This window comes from Anticarsia gemmatalis, chromosome 23 (genome assembly GCF_050436995.1).
Source record: "Anticarsia gemmatalis isolate Benzon Research Colony breed Stoneville strain chromosome 23, ilAntGemm2 primary, whole genome shotgun sequence".
Lineage (NCBI taxonomy): Eukaryota > Metazoa > Arthropoda > Insecta > Lepidoptera > Erebidae > Anticarsia > Anticarsia gemmatalis.
The window spans coordinates 5,007,283-5,030,923 of NC_134767.1; the positions used below are offsets into that span (position 1 = coordinate 5,007,283).

Here is a 23,641-nt window from a genome sequence, read left to right on the forward strand (position 1 = left end):
GTCGACCAAACACTGTATGTAATTGTATAAATAACATTATTTTTTGAATCCCCTATTAAATGGGATCAATAGTTACAGTGATGTCACTGTAACTAATTGTAAAATGTGTGATCATTAAAAACCATATTAAGAGCCCTGAAACTGTAATAAGTAATATTGATCATCATAACTATAACCAGGTACGACCATAGAAAATAGAAGATGACTGTGTTCTGTATTCTATGGGTACGACTAAAGTTTTCTGACTTAGATTAAAGTATGGCAATCAATAAGAAAATTAATAGCCGTATTGATAAAACACTGCATAAAATACTAAGCACTTGAGAGATTTAAACGACTTCGCACTAAATATGTCTATTAAAAATTCCATAAGCATCGAAGTGCAATCAAAAGTTTTGCGATCGCCTGCCAATCTAATATAGCAATACACTCTCATGAATTTCTAATGTGATGTTCTGTAGGACATAGCCTTTGCACTAAAAGCGTTACCAGTTAGGTTAACTGATAGTTAACTGGTATTCGTAAATGATTTTGCTTCATACGTTCTTGTCTACTTAGTAAACACTACTTGTATTTATTAATTGTTAACACTTTAGACTTCGCTCAGGTACAAAGTCATTTCCATAACCCATATCATAGGATTTCGTTTACTGTTTTTTTGGCAAAAGGAAAAAAAGGCCTAATATACCTCAGGTTTCCAACTATATATACGGTTTTTATAAACGACAATTCAGTAGTTAAGCTGTAATAATATAACAGACAGACATCTTTGATAGAGCAAGTATTAGTTTGAATTAAGTCGACACACCTCTTTTATACAATCAGCATACAAAATGCCCTCAGAGCAATAAAAAAGAAAGAATCGTGAACTTTGAAATTTCCCACGACTAAGCAACCTGTTGAAACAAACATAGTAATGTTCATTAATTCAACATCCAGTAGCAACATCAAACTTATCGCTAAAGACTTAAACATGCGGTTCTTTTCTTAATATTAAGGCACTTTACGCACTGTCGACAGTCAGACTTTCTCACTTATACTTTAGCTCTTAAGGAATTACATTTGAGGCCTATCAAATAGGAAATGTAATTTTGATGCTTCTGTGAATGATATTAATGTACTTTAGTAATAAATATGTATGTAAGTTGTGTTATTCTCCAACAACACAGTTGTAGATGGGGACATGTTAAGTTTCACTCTTTGGAGTGATGGCCTTAAAGCCCATTAAGCTTTCTTTAAGCCCATGACTGTTCCACAGTTCGGTAATGTTTTCCTCTTGTATGAGGGAGTGGTTAGGCTTTAAGTCCACATCGCTGGCAAAGTGCGGGTTTAGTACTTAGCATGCCTTCAAGAAATGTGTTAAAGCACTTTTAGGCATGCAAGGTTTCATCACAATCATGAAACTTATATCAAGGAAAATAATTTATAATACTCTTTAAAAGTCGCATGTCAAAGTCGATTAATCGCTCTGCGATTAATCGTCACTGCGTAACATATCTTAAAGTATTTACACACGCCCACGCGTCACCTATGACATTCACGTATTGATTTTATCCAAATCAAATACTACCGGAGTTTTAGGTGGATGTATGTTTAATTTAAATTGCCGCTTCATTTTATTATGGTAATGTCGAGTGAGGTAAATACTTCGGAAGAATGCTGTGCATGGTTAATTAATGTTCGGTTTATGCTACCGGGCTTATTTATTTAAGTAGTTTTTTAGTTTTATTCATTGTAGATGGGATTTAGATATAGAATATTGATGGTACCTTGACGTAGTGGCTAAGATGATAATCTCGGAATAATAATGATAAAGGGGAATTACACGTAAATATTGGCACTCATCCTTACTACAAAAAACGTATACCCCACGTCTATCATGCTTTCATGCGTTAATCGCTAAACTAATATTTATTAAATTTGACTGAAGACCGTAAGACACGTTTTTTCAAAAATCATTTTTAAATCATCCAAATTGCATGTGTCAGCTAGGTAATGAAACAAATATTGGTGGTATGTATGCACACGACAACATATTATGAGTCTCGCTGACGTGTAGTTATGTAAAGTAGCTTCCAAAGAAATACTCCATATATGTATAGTAATTTAAGTACCGTTCATAACAACAGTAAGGTGCATTGCATTCTCGATTCACTCGCATCACGCTATACCTACTTATTCATTCAATCGTTCATTCATTTAGCGCGATAGTTCACAAGTTTCTCGATACGCGAATCGATTGTTCCTACTCGATAGAAAATGTACGTTAATGTGAAAGTTTGGATGAATGTTTGGAGGTTGTTTACCTTTCAGATTAAAGCTTTGTTCGGATGAATTTTGAACTGAAAATTGAAATTTATTTGTACTTTTGATCCACCCAATTCTATTTATTGTTTATCCTAGAAATATGCTAAAAGACCGCTTCAACGAAAAAGTTAAAATTGCTTAAAGAGTTTGCCTGCCTCTTAGGGTACAATTTGTAATAAAAAAGATATTGGGGAGTCATGTGCGCAATTTATATTTGTATTTCGTATGTACTCGTTCTAAGGCTGCTTCTTGCAGTATTGATTGCTGTGCGAGATCTTTAACAAACCACATTGTTCGTATTTCTTTCATTTTCGAATTCACTATAAATATGTCTTATCAACACTATCAATCGTGTGATCGTGTGCTTTCCTACGCTCCTCGGGAAAATCGCCCACTAAGATTCTACTTACAAGAGCCTAATAAAATTTGATGACAGCTTCCGTCTAATTCTTGCAACCATTTGTAATCTCACCTCGTACTTTACACATCAATACGCACATCTTAATGAAACAATCTGGAAATCTATTGTTAACATAGCGAAGAAGGGTCCCATAGACCGCCACGATGAGCGATAAAGGCAGCGTATCGGTGTACTTAATCAACAGGCATGGTGGGCGAATAACGCAGTATAGTTTTATTGCGACACCACCATTATCGGCATCATTAGCCTCAACCTTTACTTGCCTTAATAGCCATCTCCTTTTAGATGGACTAGTACGAAAAGAATATTCATGAGAAGATGTGGAATATTTCGAAGAGTTTTGTTTTATTTAATTCAAAGCACTTTGAGAAAAACATCAAACCATACAGCACCCCATTAAGATCCATATTGTATGTCAGATATTAGATTAGATCGAAAGATTAGTCTGTTTAGCCGTAAAAAGAAATCAAAAATTGCACCTTAGCTAGAAAGTGAAGCATGGAATGAACGTAAAATACTTTTTCTTCAGTGCCATTTCACGGCATCACGAAGCAAAAAGGCAGCACTTAGTAAGCGTAAGTTCAACCTATTTAGAATGCCAAAACATTAGTTGGGCCAGTTCTCGCGGCACCATAGGAGACGTCTAATTAGGACTCAGAAGCGACGCGACGATTTCATTACGAATGTATGAAGCCAGGGACGGGACGTGGCTTGCAAGCACACGATCTGTACAATGCTCCTTCCTTAGCAGAAAACGTCCACCCAAACCAGACACCTGCTACTCCTTTTGTTACTGCATCAATTCAAACGATGCACTTGCAGCTACGGGACGCGGGAGGTCAACATATGCTGGCCGGTGACGTCCCTACCTCTTTCCTGCAGCGAACGGCAAAAAGTCGAAACGTGTGGGACTGCAGACGAACCCGTTTCTCCATACAAGGTACTCCTCGACAAGTCGCTTCCCAACGCACCGGCTCACATAATATTGTTAGCAGACGCCGATAGCTTTTTATGTCGAATGCATTATTCGATACTCATTTAAAATTCTAACATACGCTTATAAAGAAAGCTCGCCATTTTCATGCGGTCCCCTGCTGACGGCGGTCGTTTCGATCTCAACTGACATTATTGTAAGAACAGATAAACGTAGTGAGGAGCATATTTGACTTGTTTTATTGCTTAAATATATTACGCAAATTCGGGGCCGGCTGTTCGGCCTGGTCGCGCCCACGCTCAAAAATCGCGGGGGCGAATACACGGAGGCTTCGGCGCGTGCTCAAACGTGCGCGCGCTCCGACTGACACACACGCGCTTACTAAAAAAAAGTAAAAAAATAAAAACAAAACGAAAAAAATACGTGCTCCCATTTTCGAAAAAAGTGCCTGTGTTTCGATATACGAATTGGAATAGTGCGTTCAAGGATAAAATACTAAGTCGATGTTCGATTTAGTTTATGAATGAAGTGTAAGGAAGTGACGTCATGACTAGTGTTGTGCCTGCGCCTGTTCGAGCGGTGGGCGATTTGTTGACAATGAGCGCTCATTAGAGACGAAAGGTGAGTGTAACGAACTAATGACTAACTCATTACTGTTAAGAAAATATTTGTGTCTATCTATTATGTTAGCGCTACTGATTCATTTAATTAACTATTATAAGTTTGTATTAATTTTCAAGGAATTTGCTTTACAGAGAATATTGTTATGAGCTTTAACTTAATGATAATTGTGGTGTATTACAACAAACATATTGTATGAAACAGAAGGTTTGAGTTTAAACATGTTCTTCGAAATAAGGTACCTGCGGGTATTAAGGCCTGTCGGGTAATAAGGCCTAAATCACAAAAAACGTACGAAATACAGTAGTTGACGATCAAGATTACTGTCACACAAGCTCAGAGCGTATACAAGTCGCTGCAAAGTGGCGGACGCACTCTAGCACTTCTCCTCCCGCAAATATCGTCGAAATCATTCAGAAGTGCGGTTCAGCAGCACGAATTATAAAAATTGACTCTAGTAAATCGTAAGTTGTTTAGAAAATATCATATTTACAAACCTGTATTGACTGTCCGCTTATTAATTAATGTATGCTTGTCCGTAAATTACCGTTTTAAGAGACTTGTAGTTATAAAAATTATATTATTATTCTTTTCTGTAAATAGGTGGTTGGCGGATATTAAGGCCTATAAAATTTTACAATAGGCCTTATTATACTCCTATTTTTTTAACTGCTACATAAGTAGGAGCGTGTTTTTAAAATGTTTTTTAGTGGTAGTATATACGTAGTTTATATTTTCAAATTATTTATTATTGTTTTCAGTGCTTACAGTCACGATGCCTCCCAAACAAGCATTGTGGTCAGAAGGCGATCTGACAAAAATAAATCACAAAAAAAAATGATCGGTACTGTCATGCTTGCAAATAAGATAGAATGGATGATGCTATGAGGCAATGTTCGCGATGCTCTAAGTGGTACCACGAAGAATGTGTCGGTTTGACTGCAGAATATACTGATGATTTTCAATGTCCTGATGGATGCGAATAAGGACATTTTTTTAATTTATTAAGACTACTATGCTTTCTATTGCCTTATGTTAATGATTATTGATGTCAAGAATACTAATTTACTTAGTTTAAGTTGATTTTTGAATAGTTTATAGTATAGGCCTTTTTACCCTACCCTATTATAATAAGGCCTAAAGACAGCGTTTTTTTAAAAGTGATATAATGTTTAAGTTTTAAGCTTTAGAAGCTATTTTTTGTTTAAACTCGGTAGTAATATAAGTACATGACTGATTATTATAAAAACTGGTTGATTATATTGGATATTCTTCATTTTATTACAAATCTCCCTTAGCTAGGCCTTAATACCCGCGGGTACCTTATTCCATGTATACTTGAGGTAAATAGAAACGTGGTATAATTCATTTTAGTTTTGTTTAGGTTCCACTGGTAAATTAGCTATTTTTTTATTAATGCATTTCCTCATAACAATCTAAAAGAACTAATACAGTAGGTAAATATATTGTTTTTCATCATACTTATTACCTGAGAGTTTATTCTATATGATATGCAAAACTATCACTTATCATACCATTATAAGGTTGAAAATTGTTTCACAAAGTTTTCACTTGACATTGTATTTAGTTATCAATGTTTATAGTGGATTTATGTGTGAGGAGCGGGTGGTCTTTGCTATATAGTTGATGCACAAATCGACGCATTTATCGGATAAGATATAGTAAACGGTGATTTGCAAATGATTGAAGGTGAACTGCTGAGATGCTTAGAATGTTCAGTGGCGGTAGTTTAGCGTAATTAGTATGGTAATGTTATTGGTTTTAATAGATTTTCATGAAGATTGAAACCAGGAAGAACGTTTAATATGATTTGCTTTGAGTTTTTAACTATTTTAAATATTAAATATCACTCCTCGTTCTCGTTGAAGTAGTGGGCAGAAATGTTGTTGCACCCATAAATTAGACGTTTCGTCATGTACGGTTTTAGATCTATGTAAGTACAATAAAATTAATATTCTAAGAATAAAAACTTTGTCCCCTTGTAACATTAATTACTATTACTCTGCTCCTTTTGGTCGTAGCGTGAAATTTCATGCAAATTGGTTCAGTAGTTTAGGCGTGATTGAGTAGCAGACAGACAGAGTTACTTTCGCATTTATAATATTAGTATGGATAGCCTTCCTCGATAAAATCGGACCAGTAGTTCCTAAGATCAGCGCGTTCAAACAAACAATCAAACAAACAAACTCTTCAGCTTTATAATATAAGTATAGATAATACTAAGTAACAAAATATCTAAGTACTTGAATGACCTACAGATAGTTGTTTTAGCTGGCGTGAGGCATGTTTGTACAACTACACCCACTTGCATCTGACACACGAGACACGTCCAGTTAGCCTCAGTTAGGCAACAGAGTGTGCACTAGAATCTCAATTTACTTGATTAGTTAAAAAGGATATAGCACTGTCCTAATTAGTGGCGACTTGTTTGACATTTTAAAACGTTTTTTCTTGCACGAATTAAGGCCAGTTTCCATATTGTAACTGCAGTGTTTCTCTGAAGTAAGTAAAAGTCTTAGTTAAGAAAAATCCGTACAGACTCTCAAATAAAAATCTGTTTACACAGTCTCGATCCCAAAAAGGTCGGTTACCTCATAGAAGATTTCACCCTCGAAAAAAAAAGTATAGCTATAGATTGAGATAGAATTGTGACGTTATTGGTGTTTTTATCTAGGCCTTTCTCTTCTGCCGTTTTGATATGATTTCGAGACTAGCTTGACAGTTCTATTCCTACGTAAAAATATTTATACTTATTTTTATAAAAACTTGTAAAAGTAAAGTAAATCAATCATTGGTTTATTCGTTATCTGCATTCTTCTTATCAGTTATTACTTAATGTATGTATGTATGTAACTCATTCAATTACAACTTCTTCAGCACTGACACTGCGATTGCAATTTGCATAAACATATTTTGATGCTTGTGTTTGCATATATTCGATATTATCTCAATAGAAAACAAAAGACGTATCTCGCTTAGTGCAATCACTAACGTAATCACCTCGACATATTTTTTATGCAAACAAATGCTATTAGTACTTCTTTTTTGTATTTTGGGACTACAGAGTTCCGGACAATTGTAAGGCGTGCGTAGGGCTAAAATATTTAAAAAAATATGGTGCCACAAAGCGGTGATTATCCCTGTTTACACTATAAAATGCACCAAAGGACAACCACTGTGTGGAACTACGGCAAAACTAATGAAAACTACTGCTTATGGACTGGAAAACAGGGATTTTGTATGGACTATGCGACTATGCATGATAAGATTATTAAAATTATATTTCATCCATTTGCTAACTCAACTGCTAAACATCAAACGGAATCTTAAACGATCTTATAAAACAGTTCTCAAAGCTTTTACCGTATCACAAAAGCCGGCCACAATTCTCCGGCTGAGCAATTGGCTAAGCTTGCAAGCCTAGACACTGCCAAGTAAGCCGGGTCACATGACACATACTTTAATCTACGTCATAGTAGTCTGAACACTTGATGGCCAGGCTGATGAAATGTCTAAAGCAGGGCTTCCCAACCTTTTCTTAGTCCGGGACCACTTTTATAATATTATTGCTAGCAGGGACAACTTCGTAAGTATATTAAAAGGAAAGTGTAATAATCATCCTGAAAATGATTAATTTTAAAATCATTCCCGGACCATATTTTGACTTCCATGGACCACTGGTGGTCCGCGGACCACTGGTTGGGAGCCACTGGTCTAAAGTAATGTATAGGATGACATACCAAAAGTGTTGCTCTCATGAATGAGTCGTTGTATTTCGCTGACATCTGCATCGTCTGTATCTACTCGAGATGATATCCGATAACACTATTCGGATTATGATGATGTTGTTGATGTATTTATTTCTGTTAACTGACGGTCAGACGGATGTAGGTACCACTATCAAATATTAGTCTACGTCCGTTTGTCTGTGATATAGATCTTATTATTATCAATCAAATCCATTTTTGGGCATCAAAACAATACTTGATCAGGACTCAGAATTCTACATTACTTAGCTTAGTAAACGTTTTTAGAATCAAATGTTCAAATTCAAATTCAAATTCAAATTCAAATCATTTATTGCTTACTAAGTAATATACAAAAGGATCTTATATTAGGGTAGTGGCAACTTAGTAACCTTTTTCAGGCATTGCAATTTTTACAAGGTAGGGTAAGGTAAGTTATTAAAATTTTATCACTATGTCTAGATTATAGCTTCTACATAATAAACACACTACTTTAAATTTACATTGCTTAAATATTGTAAATGCAATTTTCATATTTTCCTATAACTTCTTATTTCATATGCTTATTATAATTTTATGACTAACTTAAAACTATAGGTTTATTTTTATATTGCTTGCAATATAATATACTACATTATAGTACAGTAGGTATACAATATACTATTTTATTTCTTATTACTATTGTATCTATGTAACAATTATATAGTTATATCTTTTATGTTTAATTTTCAGGTACACAGCATCAATTTTATAATTATATTTTTAATATATCATATTTATGTTGCTTACAATATAATATTCTACTAACTACATTATAGTACAGTAGGTATACTATATATTATATTATTTTTTTATTACTATTGTATCTATGTAACAATTATACAGTTATATCTTATATGTTTAATTTTCAGGTACACAGCATCATTTTTTAGATTATATTTTTAATATAAATATCATATTTGTGTTGCTTTCAATATAATGTACTACTAACTTAATTTTAGTACAGTAGAAATACTATATACTATATTATTTCTTATTATTATTGTATCTATGTAACAATTATATAGTTACATCTTATATGTTTAATTTTCAGGTACACAGCATCATTTTTTAAATTATATTTTTAATATATCATATTTGTGTTGCTTTCAATATAATGTACTACTAACTTAATTTTAGTACAATAGAAATACTATATACTATATTATTTCTTATTATTATTGTATCTATGTAACAATTATATAGTTACATCTTATATGTTTAATTTTCAGGTACACAGCATCATTTTTTAAATTATATTTTTAATATATCATATTTGTGTTGCTTTCAATATAATGTACTACTAACTTAATTTTAGTACTGTAGAAATACTATATACTATATTATTTCTTATTATTATTGTATCTATGTAACAATTATATAGTTATATCTTATATGTTTAATTTTCAGGTACACAGCATCATTTTCTAAATTTTATTTTTACTTTATTATATTTCTCTTTCTTTTTCTCTATTTTTCTTCCTCAAAATATTCCTCTATACTATAAAAACATTTCTCTATTAGAAATAGTTTTAATTTTTTTGAAAATGGTCCTATTTTAGTTTCTTCTCTTATTTCTAATGGTAACTTATTATATATTTTTATAGCCATATAGCAAGGGCTTTGGTTGAGCATTTTTATTCTAGAGGGCGGTAGGTATAGCCGGTCTTTATGCCGGGTGTTTACATGATGTGTATCTTTTACTTTTGTAAAGTGTGTAATATTTTTAAAGACAAATAAACAAACATCTTGTATGTATATTGACGGTAGTGTAAGTAGCTTGTGTTCTATAAAATAAGGTTTGCAGCTGGTTCTTTGATCTATTTTAACTATTATTCTGATACATTTCTTTTGTAATACAAATAGTTCTTGCATGTTGACACTGTTTCCCCATAGCATTATTCCATATTTTAGCCAGGAATAAGCGTAAGCGTAGTAAGCCGATAATGCTGTTTTTAAATCTGTACTACGTTTTATTTGGAATAGGGCATATGTAAATCTGGATAGTTTAGCTTTTGTGTCTTCTATGTGAGCTTTCCAGTTTATATGTGTATCTATATGTATACCTAGTAATTTAAATGTGTCTGTCTCTGTTTAAGAGATAATGAGAGTCGAATATTCGCATGCGCGTAAAAGTTTTTCTTAAGATCTTCTATAGCAAACTGCCCGACAATATCGATACAGTTCGTCGATCAATCGAGCGATTAGTCGACACTTAGTCATTGACTCCTCCGTACTTGAATACCTTCTCCAAATAACGTATGTTAAGGAAAAATACAATGTTTTATACTAAAACTGTTCGCTTCGAACTGGTTTAGTCACACACAGTTCGAATGGGCGACGAAGCGTGGGTGAAAATAATAGACCAAACCGCTTGACATTTCGAAATGGTGCGCGTGCGTTCAAACCTTGTATAATATGAATATCTACATAATTTAATAAAACAATATACGTTTATAACCAGTAATGGGTTTTATGGGGTTCTCTTTTTATACATCTTTGTTATAAGCCTCTTAATAGATTTGGGAGTTGAAAGGTCGTAAAATTAACGTAGCTACTCTTACGTAAGTTGGATTGAAAGAGCTTGTATTATGTTTCTAAATGGTTTTATTTTCTTCCTAATTTATTCGTTTGGATACTATTTTGAATAAAGCGATGTATGAATGAGTCGCTTTGAAGATTTAAGAATGAAATACTGGATAAGTGTACGCATGTTGCATACGTATGCTTGTAAAGTTTAATACTAGATTTTATCATCTTTACTGGGCTTTACTTAGCTTGATATTTTGACATTTAACAGTACATTTAAGATAGTCAGCGAGCCCCTAGATTGTTTGCGAATTATTGTGCAATTCAAGTAAGCATTTGTGCCACTGTTATTTCAATTGTATGGAATAGTTTTGTTTTGATTTCTTTGATAGTCCTTAAAAATATGCACGTATATTTTAGCCCAAAGGCAAAAAAGTTTTATAGTATAAATGCCAAAAAATGTAATACATATTTAAAATTAAAAAAAATACTAATATCTTCCCAAGGTAGCCTGCACGCTAACAAGAGTTTAAGAGAATTCTATGTTTACCAACTTACTTAATATTGATTTCGTATTTTATCAGTCGACCTGTCTGTCGGTAGGGTCTTTTCAACTCTCTCATTTAAATGTTGCTGTTCAAAAATACACTGTCAGTCTTCCTCCATTCAATGAAGACGACGTATCTAGATCATGTCTTCCTCAACATATCAGCTCAAATTTATTACTTCCACTTATTTGTAGTCCTTTGTTCCGCACTTATCGCTTAACCATCGCTTCACACTCAACTTATGTTGTTCTACGTTACCAAGTTTCTGCACACGCGAACAATCTTCATAATATATCAAAGTCCAAGTTGTTCCAAGTTCAGTTAGCTTCGGAGTTTGTCAACATATACCTTGACGTGTACCTTGTGTATTATGTATTGTGTTTATCAATGTACGTCTTGCCGAAGTTACTCGTCGAATGTCGGCTCTTGTTCTGACATTTCACATCAAATCTGTTTCGGATATTCACTATTAATCTAGTGAGGAACTTGGTTTATATTGATTGATGTATCGTTGTCTCACAAGACTTGGGAAGAGTTATTCCACAGTACGTATTGTAACATTGGTTGACTATGAATAGTTTTAGAAGGTAGCTTTTCTAATATTTGGTTCGTCTCTGTTTAACCCATTGATTTTGTATGGTTTTAAAAAAGAAACAAATATCTATGGTTTAAAAAAAGAAGATCTTTTTTCTAATACAGTGACTGGCCTCAAGTTCAGTCTGCATTTGATGAATTTCCTGCAGCTTTCCTTTTTTGTGGTTTTTTAGTAGCAATTTAATAGTTGTCTCATGAAGCCTAACGGCTGGCAAAGAACTACAACAAACATAAAATATTTAATTACATTGAAATTTAGCCACATTTATACATCACTGCCGAATCCTACGGGATACGCGGTCGTGATAGCGTGTAAAACATTATAGTTTAGCAAGCGTACCTAATACACTTTGACACAAACTAATTTACTTCGTAATTCCAACGAACCAACCACGTATTTCGGCCAAACTCAATACACTAGCATAATAACCTAATTCCCGATAACTTTAGTGCAGGAACACCAATATTTCACCACAGCACATGGAGTAATGTAGTTTCATTATACTATAACTGTTGTACCTAATAATTAACGACGCGATTATCCGCAAAAGCTTTTAAGCATGAACACCATTATTCTGAGGTCACACATGCAAACACACACACACACACACAGACGACTTGACATAGAGTACGTTTCAAGAACACGCTAATTTTAGTGCTAATTTGGATGTTAAGCGTCTTGGGCGGTACATTGATTAGTTAACGTCATTAGATGGAAGATATTGATGCCCATTTTGGTGTTGTAAAATTAAGTGAATTTTACCTTATTTGCATTTCTTTGAATTGAAGGAAGGAAGGACAGAATACTTAGTGAGAAAACGATGACTTATCTAGGAAGTTCTTAAAGAACATTACAGCTCTTTTCTCTGAATTTGTATGATTCACATTCACACGCTTGAGTCAGAAAAGCAGTAACTTTATTCAGGAGAACAGGTAAGGATTACTGGCATGGCTTTTAACTCCAGCCTTATTTTTTTAAATTTATTAAATGCATTAAAGAAATCAATATTTTTGTCCAACAACTTGATTCTTCGATTGCCACTGCACAGTTACCTTATTATGTATAATACCATAGTTATGCATATAATATTGCAGCCTCCTTCAAACTGAAGAATACCGTAGACCTAGGACATGAGCATCGTAAGTGGTACTTGTTCCCGACAGTCTTTGTGTGGCCTGTATTGAATACGTCAATGTTACGTAAAATGAAAGGAAATACTGGAATTTTAAGCAGCACTTCTGTAGTTTAAATTAAAACTCACAGGATTTTTTTGTCATATGGTCAGTAGACAACCTAGTGTCAAAGTTGTTCAAGCCGCACGAAAGGCTTTACGACTGTTGTCTTAGTAGACAACAACAAAGGGAAGGTAATACGTCAGAGCTTGATGGACATTGGACTTAAGTTTGCTACTAAAACTGTTTCCACCTCAATTCTGTTCTTTAGTGTTACTAAGGTATTTTGTATTAGTACCATCAATAAGTATGTCAAACATTTTATAGCAGTACCTAACGTTGTTTTCTTATCTTACAGTTTAGACTACCACAAACCGCTCTTGTAAAAGCCACAGACTGAACTATCAATTTCTTAACAAGCATCATATAAAATAACCTAATAAACAACAAAGTACTCTCAACTTGCTCGTATCGCCTCAAAAACCTATTTCACGCAAAATTATCTGAGTACATAACCTGTAACTCCTGTAAGTGTTCGCTGAAACATCTCTGATCCATTAACATCGTAAACAGCCGGCAGTTTATCTCAACGCTGCATCCAATCAACGAGCTCCCTGGAGGCGCAAAAATATTATAATAGTGAACCTATTGAACATAGTGCTGATACTGTGGCCGGGAAACACCGGGATCGAAATGGAAATTTTCCTAGAAATACTTTAATTTCTATACGTTTCACGGGATTCGTGGAACTGTTCTATAAATCGTATGTTTACTACTTTTAGCAAATATGATGCTATTAATTACATTTTTTGAAACACCAGATAGAATTTTTGCGGGATAATATAGTACGATCTCTGTTAGTATGTTTTTGTCTTGCTTTTCTTCAGGATTTTCAAAATGAGTGGAATTTCAAGTGTTTCCTAAGATTTTACTGTATACCTGGCCAACAAAAGCAAACTTTGGTAGATGAGTACATAAACGCTAATGTAATGTAAACACAAGCGTGTGTGAGTCTCATCATAGTCATCACGCTAATATTCGTATGTGGGTTAATCAGAGATAATAGACTATGCCCCATTAGCACTGCAAATAGGATCTGTAGTTATCTGGGCCAAATGGAATTAGGTACAGTCGGAAGTTATATTTCTTGCGTACAACTTTAGATTTGTTTCATAATCATAACTTACAAACTTTCGCGTTGCATGATTAATATCTTCTACGATGCGGAAATGACTGTGAAGTGAAAAAGTTGGGCCACGGTTAATGCACCCTTCGAAAATCGTAGGAAAGTGAACAATGTATATTGGTGAAAATTCTACTATCGTGTTAGATATTGTGTCGTAATATTACATCATATAGTATGTATTGACGTTGCAAAGATTCAAGAACAAAGTCCGGAAACTCCCTTGTCCGGTATAGTTTAAATTCAAATCATCATAGTTTGCAGTTTTAGAATACACGTAGAGCCACCCTAATCAAAATTCTGTTGTCTACCACTAACCCCACTCGAATCCCGGGCTGTCCCGGGGCTATCCAACACTACAGTGGACGGCTAGTGGTCCATTGTTCGCTAGAACAGGGACGCGGGCAAAAACAAAGGTTTATGTATGTGGGTATAATGTCCTATGACCGCGGAGACGCTTTGTTCATTATTGTAACTTTGTTCGCTGTTTCATAGCTTTTTCTATAGGCGTCATTGATTTTAGTGGTCGATACTTGCGCTCTTGTTTAAACGAATTTTACTCAATGAATGGATCAGAAGAGTTTGTTGGGAATTGACCCAAATGTCTCAATGAATGAGAAATAAGTTTCACTTTGAATTCGATACGTGGAAACGAAATGTGTTTGCTCGATTTTTATGAATTTAAAATTGCTTAAGTTTAGTAAATTAAAGCTATTAAAAATGATTTCTTTCACAGAGAGTTATCGGTTAACATTATATTTAGTATGAAAAATGGGAACAGCACACACTGCTGTAATGATTTCGAAAATATAGTCTTCTGTCTAAGCCTGATGTCCGAGACATCTAAATGGTTAAAAAATGGCGTCGATTTTGTTGTATAACAAGTGGCAACAGTTTTATTTAGTGAGTCAAGCCGTCTGTTCAACAATAGAGGCAATTTGCTTAGTGCCAAGGAATGTCGGCTGCAACCTACACGGAAATTTATCAACGCGAAAGTGATTGTGTGTGCTGTTTATTGCTTAACTGCTGAATCTATTTTGTTAATCAAAGATACGGTTTGAAACTTAATAGAGGTTGAAAGACAAATAAGAAAAAACGTTATACGAAAAAAATATTTATTATGTCTTCGGCAATGTAATAGGTATACTTCAGAGGTGTTAGTTAAAATTAAATTATTATATAGATTTTAACTTGCTACTTAATAAAAGATGTTATTAGTACTTAATATCAATTAACGACAGTCTTTTAAGTTTGAATCTGTCTTCTTAAGTACATACCCAAGTAATATTTTTGGCCTAATCAAATCAAACAAAAACAGTTCTTGAAGAAATGCACATTCTCATAAGAATGTGAAATAATAATAATAATAACTTACATAAACACTCCTATAAAAAAATGTACCATAATGACCCATGCAGTTGAAAATCAAGGTGGGAGAAAGTGCGTAACATAAACTGAACATAACTTCGCTATTGTCAATTTCGTTAATCCGCCTCTATTGAGGCAAGCCTTAGTATATTTCAAGCCTACAAATACTAGAATTTGTTGTTAGTAGTAATTATTTGTGTATTGTCAAGACCTGTTGGCGATCATTCATCATGCCTTCGACTTTCACGTGTAGTGGGCGGGGCTCAAACCTCAACTGACAGATGGTTCTCAAGTACTTATAGTTTGGAAAAGTTTCCAATATTCATTATTATTTATTAGTTTACGAGTTATGTCAGTTTAATTGCCTCGTTTGAGGGTAAATGATTGTAGATCGTGCGGTTCCGGGTTGTTTCCTTGATAGTGTTATTGATATTTTTCTGACTTTGTGTGTGTTGCAGCAATACAATTCAAATAGGGTCTAAGGCGCAATGATCAATACAATTTTAAGATTACGATACTCTTTTTCTACCCGAGATATCTAGCAGCTTAGTGATATTATGAAACACGAAAAATAACTTGTGTATTGTATCAGGGTTAATATATAATGAAGAGTTAATTCCAGGTTTTTATTGTTGTAATCATTGTTAATCATTGGCTTTTATTATTGTTAACTATTGTCTAAAAGCAAAATTTTTCCTTTCTTCTTCGACAACCTTCATATTCTTGTATCCCCAACCCATCGAGCATCTATTCCGACAAAATAACTTCGTGCTGAGTACAAACTTACGTATGTACACAACTACACATTGAGATAAACGTATCAACCAGCCAAAGGTCTAAATACTTACACGTCGTATACTTAAATATGCTAATCTCATAAATAAGGTTAATTAGAAGCTTGTCACACACGCTGGTTGCATGAGCGCTCGAGTGCGGGTGCGTGGGCGCGGGTAGAGGCCATAGGTTCTCTGACTTTATTAATCATACGCCGATTGTTTGTGGGAAAGTATTCGGCGATTGTATCTTAAACGGATCTAGTTATAATGCAACTTATAGGAAAATTATATGACTATATTTACTTCTCAGAATGTGGAACTTGAGTTTAGGTAGTCGGTTGAATGATCGTTTAGTTAACACACTTGCTGATTTTCATATACCTAGTTTAGTAAGGTGATGTTTCAGGATAACAAGAACATTCGTAAAAAAATCATGGCATATTGCAGTGCTATAACTATTAGTTACATAGATCACTGCCTAGGAAGTCTCTGGGTGCAATTTCCATTTGAAGCGATATTTGTGTAATCCATATACAGGTGTATTGCATTGACGTTCTTTAACTCAGAAAAGGCTTTTAGCCCGACCCGAAATTTGAACCTGAGAAATCTTGCAGTCCCATACTTTACCGCTCGCACCACAGAGGCAGTCAACATAATTATAATACTAACAATTAATAAACTAAAGAATAAATTATCCGTATCGGTCATCATTGTTTAGTGGCGGTGGGCGGGGCCGTGATGAAGTAGCCTCACCTACGAGTCCACGAGGTCGCCTCACAATACCTACTGATTAGGTAAGGACATCCATGTGACACGCTGATATTTTATTTAGAGGCTGTTTGTTTAAACTTTAAAGTTCAAGTTTTGGGTGCTCTATAACCTCACGGCCAGTAGCTCCAACCTGTAAATTTGCATTTAACTTTAAAAAGCACATTTATCTTTCTGTTAAATGAATGTAATACCGTCTCACTGTTAGGCAAGGGTCTTCCCAAAGTCCTTGGTTGGGCCTTGAGTATACAGAAGTCTGTCAAGTGTGAGTTGGGTACATTGCATTTCTACGAGAACTGCTTTAAATAAATCTCAGTCATGCAATATTTCATCACGGTTAAAAATCAAAAAGTAAAATATCACTACGAAGTTAGAACTTTACTTTACCTGAAAAGGACGGGTTATTTTAAATCATACTTTCCACTTGAAAGGTACAAGTAAAACCCTTCCGTTTCCCTACTGCAAACAGATAATCTCAATACGTAAGCGTGCAATATGGAAAAATCCAAAACAAACACTTCTTTCACATCTCATCCTATAAATAGCATATCATACAAAGCTGACGGTAAACAAATACGATCTTCGGAAAACCAAACACACACATACACACGTACACACACACACACACACACACACACACAAAATACATCGTCCGCACGCACACACACGCAAATAAGTCTACCTTTACTTATGTATCAGAATACCTACTCAGTATATAGCCATGTGTGTAACATACAACAGTTTCTATTGCCGAGTGAAAAGAATCGAATAATAATTTACCAGGATACGATCCCAGGGCTGGGATTAATGGAAAAATATTGTTCTAATAGTCGCCGTTGGTAAGCCTACGATTGTTCCCCACGGGTCAATGAACAGGCTTTTTTCTGTTACCAACTAAATAGTTTATTTGTTTGGTGTATTGACTTGAGGGCTGTGAGAAACTGCAATCTGTTGTCTGTAATTTATGATTCGGGTAAGATTTTTGTAGAATATTCTTCAATTTGTTACAGAAAAATAAACGAATAAAAAGCGTACCTAAAGAAAATCTTATTAGAGACAAGAAAACATGTTTTCTCGTGGAGTCTCTTATAGCATTCACCAAATCACTGTTTATGTGTAGTTTGATAGCAACTATGATAAGACACACAAAGTTATAAGGCGCGTTTATACTTAGGAAAATTACTTATATTTCAAACAAACTACCGCGATATCGAAAACTTAAGGATCGCGGAAAGTCCTGAACCTTTGCTATAAATTCATATAATAGTAGTTTATTATATACATCAGAAAATGAAGTCCTCATTTCAAACAAACACTACGGCGATATAGAAAACTTAAGGATCGTGGAAAGTCCTGAACCTTTGCTATAAATTCATATAATAGTAGTTTATTATATACATCAGAAAATGAAGTCCTCATTTCAAACAAACACTACGGCGATATAGAAAACTTAAGGATCGTGGAAAGTCTTGACCCCTCACTATAAATTTATGTAATAGTAGTCTGTAAAATTGCAGTGGCAATTTTTACTAGTTTACTAAGTAAATGACAGTGCAGTGCGTTGGTCGGTGTACAATTGTACGTGTAAACTAAAGAGGCATTTATCGTGTGCAGTGCGCGGAACAACCGGAGCCATGCGTCGTGATTCCGTTCTATCAATCTACAATCGTTTGCTGTTACTATTTCATTGCTGCTGTACCTGTGATGGCTTTGTTTTGGTCAAATGTTTTTAAATACTCTTGTTTAAAGTATTTTTAGCATTGTTCATCGTTCAGTTTATACTGTTCTCAAGTTAAGTAGAGATTAGGCAGCTGTTATGATGCATTGGAGCTAGCAAAAAGTGGCAAACTGAATCTGATCTGCGTTCAAACAGAGCCGGCTAAAAAAACTGAGAAGATAAAATAGAATTTTGAAATGCACAATATAACACATATGTAATCTCATTTTTCGTAGAGGTCGGTAGAAACCAAAGAACTCCTTGCTTTATAAACATTTTTCAGCTTTAAGGCAGTCGAATGTAGGTATACATTTTTGTTTCACTTTTTGCTTCTGGTTATTGACGGAAAACAGCTTTGTGTAAAACGATGTCATTGAAAACTTTCGAAACAATGTCGATTAGTTTATCTTGACTGACTTAAGCTTATTTCGTATTGACAACCTTGTAAACTAAGTAATTAATTGTGAATGAAAGGCAACATTTGCTTAGGGCTGCCACAACGTCGCACTGTCAAAGAAAGATAAGTTTGTATCATTTATGTAAAGTCATATCAATACGTAATCCATTCATTGATAAGACGATAAAGTTAATGATTTCGAAAAAAGACCATAAGATAAAATTGTGTGAATTAATTACTCTTATTATTAGTGTATAATATTTAAAGTCCCCCAACCCGCTCTTGGCCAGCCTGGTAGACTCAAGGGCCTAATCCCTTCCTCGTTCGGGACTCTTGCAAAAAATATAAAAAAAATGAACCATTGTTGGGTGAGGATCTCCTAGCGGAATAAGGTAGGGGTCCTTGGATCTACTATGGTGGCCAAGAGTGGGTGGACGTTGCATATCTTTTCTATAATAAAAGTTAAGTCAATTCCTACTAAATAGAACTACTTAAAGTCCTTTTTAAAAGGTCAAACAGTCAATAATTATCAACTTAAAACTGCACAAACCAATCAATCACTTTAAAATTACTAAGCAAATCGATAACATTCCCATTATTACCTATTGTTTATATCCGTGATCGACTCACGACAATACTTATTTAACTATAAATAATACAGATAAATTGTATATCTGTCTATTTAGATAAAGTGTCGATCGATCAAGTCTCAATGGTGATGGAACGGTCCACCGTGCGCATTTGTTTATTAGCAATGTCATTTGACTTCTTTTCACTTATTCTTTGTTCTGCGAATAAAAACTGGATGAATTTGTATACAATAGGTGAGATTAACTTTGTCCTTCTCTCAGAGAGTTGGAGATTCGATCATCATCTTTACTAATATTACAAAGCTGAAGAGTTTGTTTATTTGTCTGTTTGTTAGTTTGTTATCACGCACTAATCTCAGGAACTACTGGTTCGAATTAAAAAAATCTTTTTGTGTTAAAAAGACCATTTATTAAGGAAGGCTTAAGGCTATATTACGTCACGTTACGGCCATGAAGAGCGGAGTAGCAACGAAAAATGTTACAAAAACGGGGAAATCTCTCTCTTATGTGACGCAGTAAAAAGAAGTAAAATGCGAGTAATGTATAAAACATTTAGAATGCTTATAAAATAAGGCTCAGTGTGTTGACCCTAGTCACCTAGTGTGAGAGTGTGAGAGTAGTGAGACCATCTAACAATATAAATTCTAATCCTACAAAATATAAGATACAACCTTTGGGTTGTTAATAAGTAAAGCAGACGATAGTTTATTAAATATAAAAAATAAACATTAACATTCCCAGTTCTAATTCTAATAGCAAACATAAATAAACTCAACAACTTATTAACTTGAAAGTACCGAAACCAGTCCCAATATTTCCAATATAATCTTTTAACTAAAATCGAACATTCCGTTCCCATTGATTCTGTATTTTAATCAGTAGTTAGTTTTCACCGCGTTTCGTCACACTGTGACGTCACACCGCCTACTTAAGGCTGCATTCGCGGCGGAAACTCGCACCCATATATTAACATATACTTGTAGAATGTATGTAGGCGATAGTACCTGTCAATGTGATTTGGGACTTAGATACTACTACTAATTGTATAGTTAGTGGTCAACCTAGTGTCTAAGTTGTTCAAGCTGAAGGCCTTTGACGTGGCTAACCGACTGTTATCTTAATTGATAACCACTGGGACCGACTTTTTACGTGCCCTCCCAATCACGGAGACGCGCAGTTCAAATAACACTATGCGGTCACCCATCTATAAAATGACCGCGCAAATGGTTGCTTAACCCACAGATCGTTTACCGACCGGTGAGCACAACTGGCTATGGGCGCCTCACATATACTTGTAGAATGTATGTAGGCGATAGTACCTGTCAATGTGATTTGGGACTAAGATAATGCGTGTGAGTGATGATATTTGTAATAGTGATATCGTTAGCGGCTCTATTTATGAAGTGGTGATTGAGAGTCGTAAATAAGGGATCGAATCATCTGTTTTATTGTTATTGCTTGTAATCTTGAGTATTGGTATTCTCACTGTTTAATGAGTATATTTGAACGCGCACGTTTACACGTATTGATTTAGAGACTGATTATAACAAACTTTAAGGGGCAGAGATCTAGTGTTGTCAAACTTTTTAATAAATTGAGAAAAATCTGATGATTCTAATTTACATTAAAATATTCCAGACAGTGCCAACTACATAATAAAGCTTATTTTACGTATTGTTAAAATTTGTTAAAGTTAAGGTACAAAGTCCTCGTATGAGAGGAGACCCCTGCCCACAAGTGGGACAGTAATGGGAATAAAAAGGACAAATACATATATTAAGGTCGGGGAAAAAGTCTTTTCGCATTATACTATGTATGAACTGGTAACAAAATCTCTTTGGCTTCAAGATTCACAAATGAGTACACGGTTAATTAGGTTTCTTTCAGTGAGCTCGTGAGGTACCCAAATATCGAGCTTTTTGGTGTAGAGAAAAGATTTTATTACAAGGTCATACATACTATAATGCGGAAAGACTTTTTCTCCGACCTTATACATCAGAAACCCTTAAAAGAAACTGAATTCATTTCTATCATAATATAAACACTATTAAAACACAAATCTAAATCAAGCAGTGCAGCAGTACGAAGGCTATTATACTAAAATAGACGTATTTATACAGCGTACAGATAAAGTGGACATGTACAAATAACTAGCCAGGACAAACAGGGAGCACAAAGCATTCCGGACAGGCCTATGTAAGGAACCATGTATGTACTTGTAGAATACAAGTTATTATTATGTGTAGAGTTTCAAAGTTTGAAATTGTCTTTAATCGTAATAAGATAGTATAGGCATCTTGTTTTTTTTTTATTTTTGCTTTGCATTGGTTAAGGTAGTCGCCACGCTACTGCCAGTGCGTTGAGCAGTCGTGAGTTCGATTCCCACAAGGAACAATTTTGTTGATCACAACTTTGTGAAAGTCCCAGCGACACAAGAGCAATTCTTAGTGCGGGAGTTGTCTTTTTCAAAAAGAAAAGAAAGAATTATTTTACTCGTCCTGAAATCAGGACTTATTAAGGCTTTGTCAGTGTTATTTGATAAAGACTATGGGAGCTCAGTTGAATATGAGTGCAATTTGTTAGTACTCGGATTAGAACACAAAACTAATCTGAACCACCGATATTCCCGTGCAAAAGTATGTAAATAAGTGCTTACAATTTGGTCTTATGTTAAAAGTATCTTTATCATTCTTAAACAGGTTGTTACGAAATACACCTGAAAGCACACAGCTGTTTCAAGTCTCTTCAAATGCTACAACAGGAAACGAAAGATGACATATGGCGCATATCCGTTCTCATAGAAAAACACACCATAATATTATATGACCATATAAATTATATTCGCATACACAATATCCGCTGCAGCGCCAAGAATGTCTTAGTAGTGGGCGTTATTCTGTATGTATTTGGGCCCCTCTAATAATGAATGAACCACCTCCATACAAATATTTATGTAGGCTATTTCATAAGAATAAACGTTTGTTGTAGACGGCCTCGTTGGCGCAGTGGTTAAGTGGTTGCCATGCCACAACCATTGCATCGAGAGGTAGATTCCCACACGGAACAATTATTTGTGCGATACACAAATAGTCGTTTCGGGTCTGGTTATCGGTACTTTGTGTCCGTTGTTTGTATGTTTATAAAAGTCTCCGCGAGCGCGACACAAGAGCAATTCTTATGCCCGGTTTCTGAGTACATTTAGCGGTAGTTTATCTATTCAATAGCGTTTTTTTATATGAGTTTAAGCGTTATTGAATAGATAAACTACCGCTAAATGTACCCCAGAAACCGGGGGTTAGTGCGGGAGTTGTCTTTCTGAAAAATAAATAAAAAAATTGTTTATTAGACTACTTTCATAGTTACTTCAGAGAAATATTGTAGGAACTATTACAAATCGATACAAATGTTTACCTTACGTAAGGTAGTAAAACGAGACTATAAAAGCTAGGGTCTATTTCTGTTACAACTTTACAAATGAAAGTTATTCAGGCAATTTAATCCAATAACTTTTGTATTTATGTTTGTTACTTGAATGAAATAGGAATTACGTAATTGATAACTGTTAGGAATTACGTAATTGGCCGATCTATAAATCGTCAAGGCGATAATTATAGATCATGATACATGAAACTTGTAAAAAATATAAGATAATGAATTTTGTGATGTGTGATCTTGTAGATTCGGAACCGCAAGTTGGCAATTTCGAGTAGTGTTTCTTACCTTTCAGCCTCTGAGCATTATCCGTGATGTAGGTATATCTATTAATGTAATGTGTATACCTATTTATGTAAATAAAACAAAACTTGGGGTATATAAGCGTTAAATTTATGTGTAGGACGTTTTTCTATCAATGAAACTGGTATTTTAATAACATCATTTGAATTCGCAATAAAACTTAATCTGATTCAA

General features: G+C 34.6%; 1 protein-coding gene across 2 annotated transcripts in view; it reads left to right on the forward strand.

The window, feature by feature from the left end:
* The first annotated feature begins 3,787 nt into the window (after positions 1–3,787).
* Lrt (Leucine-rich tendon-specific protein) overlaps positions 3,788–23,641 on the forward strand; it is a 122,132-nt gene continuing 102,278 nt past the window's right edge. Inside the window, exon 1 of one of the 2 annotated variants that reach the window (XM_076129812.1) lies at positions 3,788–4,283. The gene's annotated coding sequence lies outside the window, so the exon portion shown is untranslated. The remainder of the gene's footprint in view (positions 4,284–23,641) is intronic. The other variant, XM_076129813.1, reaches the window with a different exon arrangement.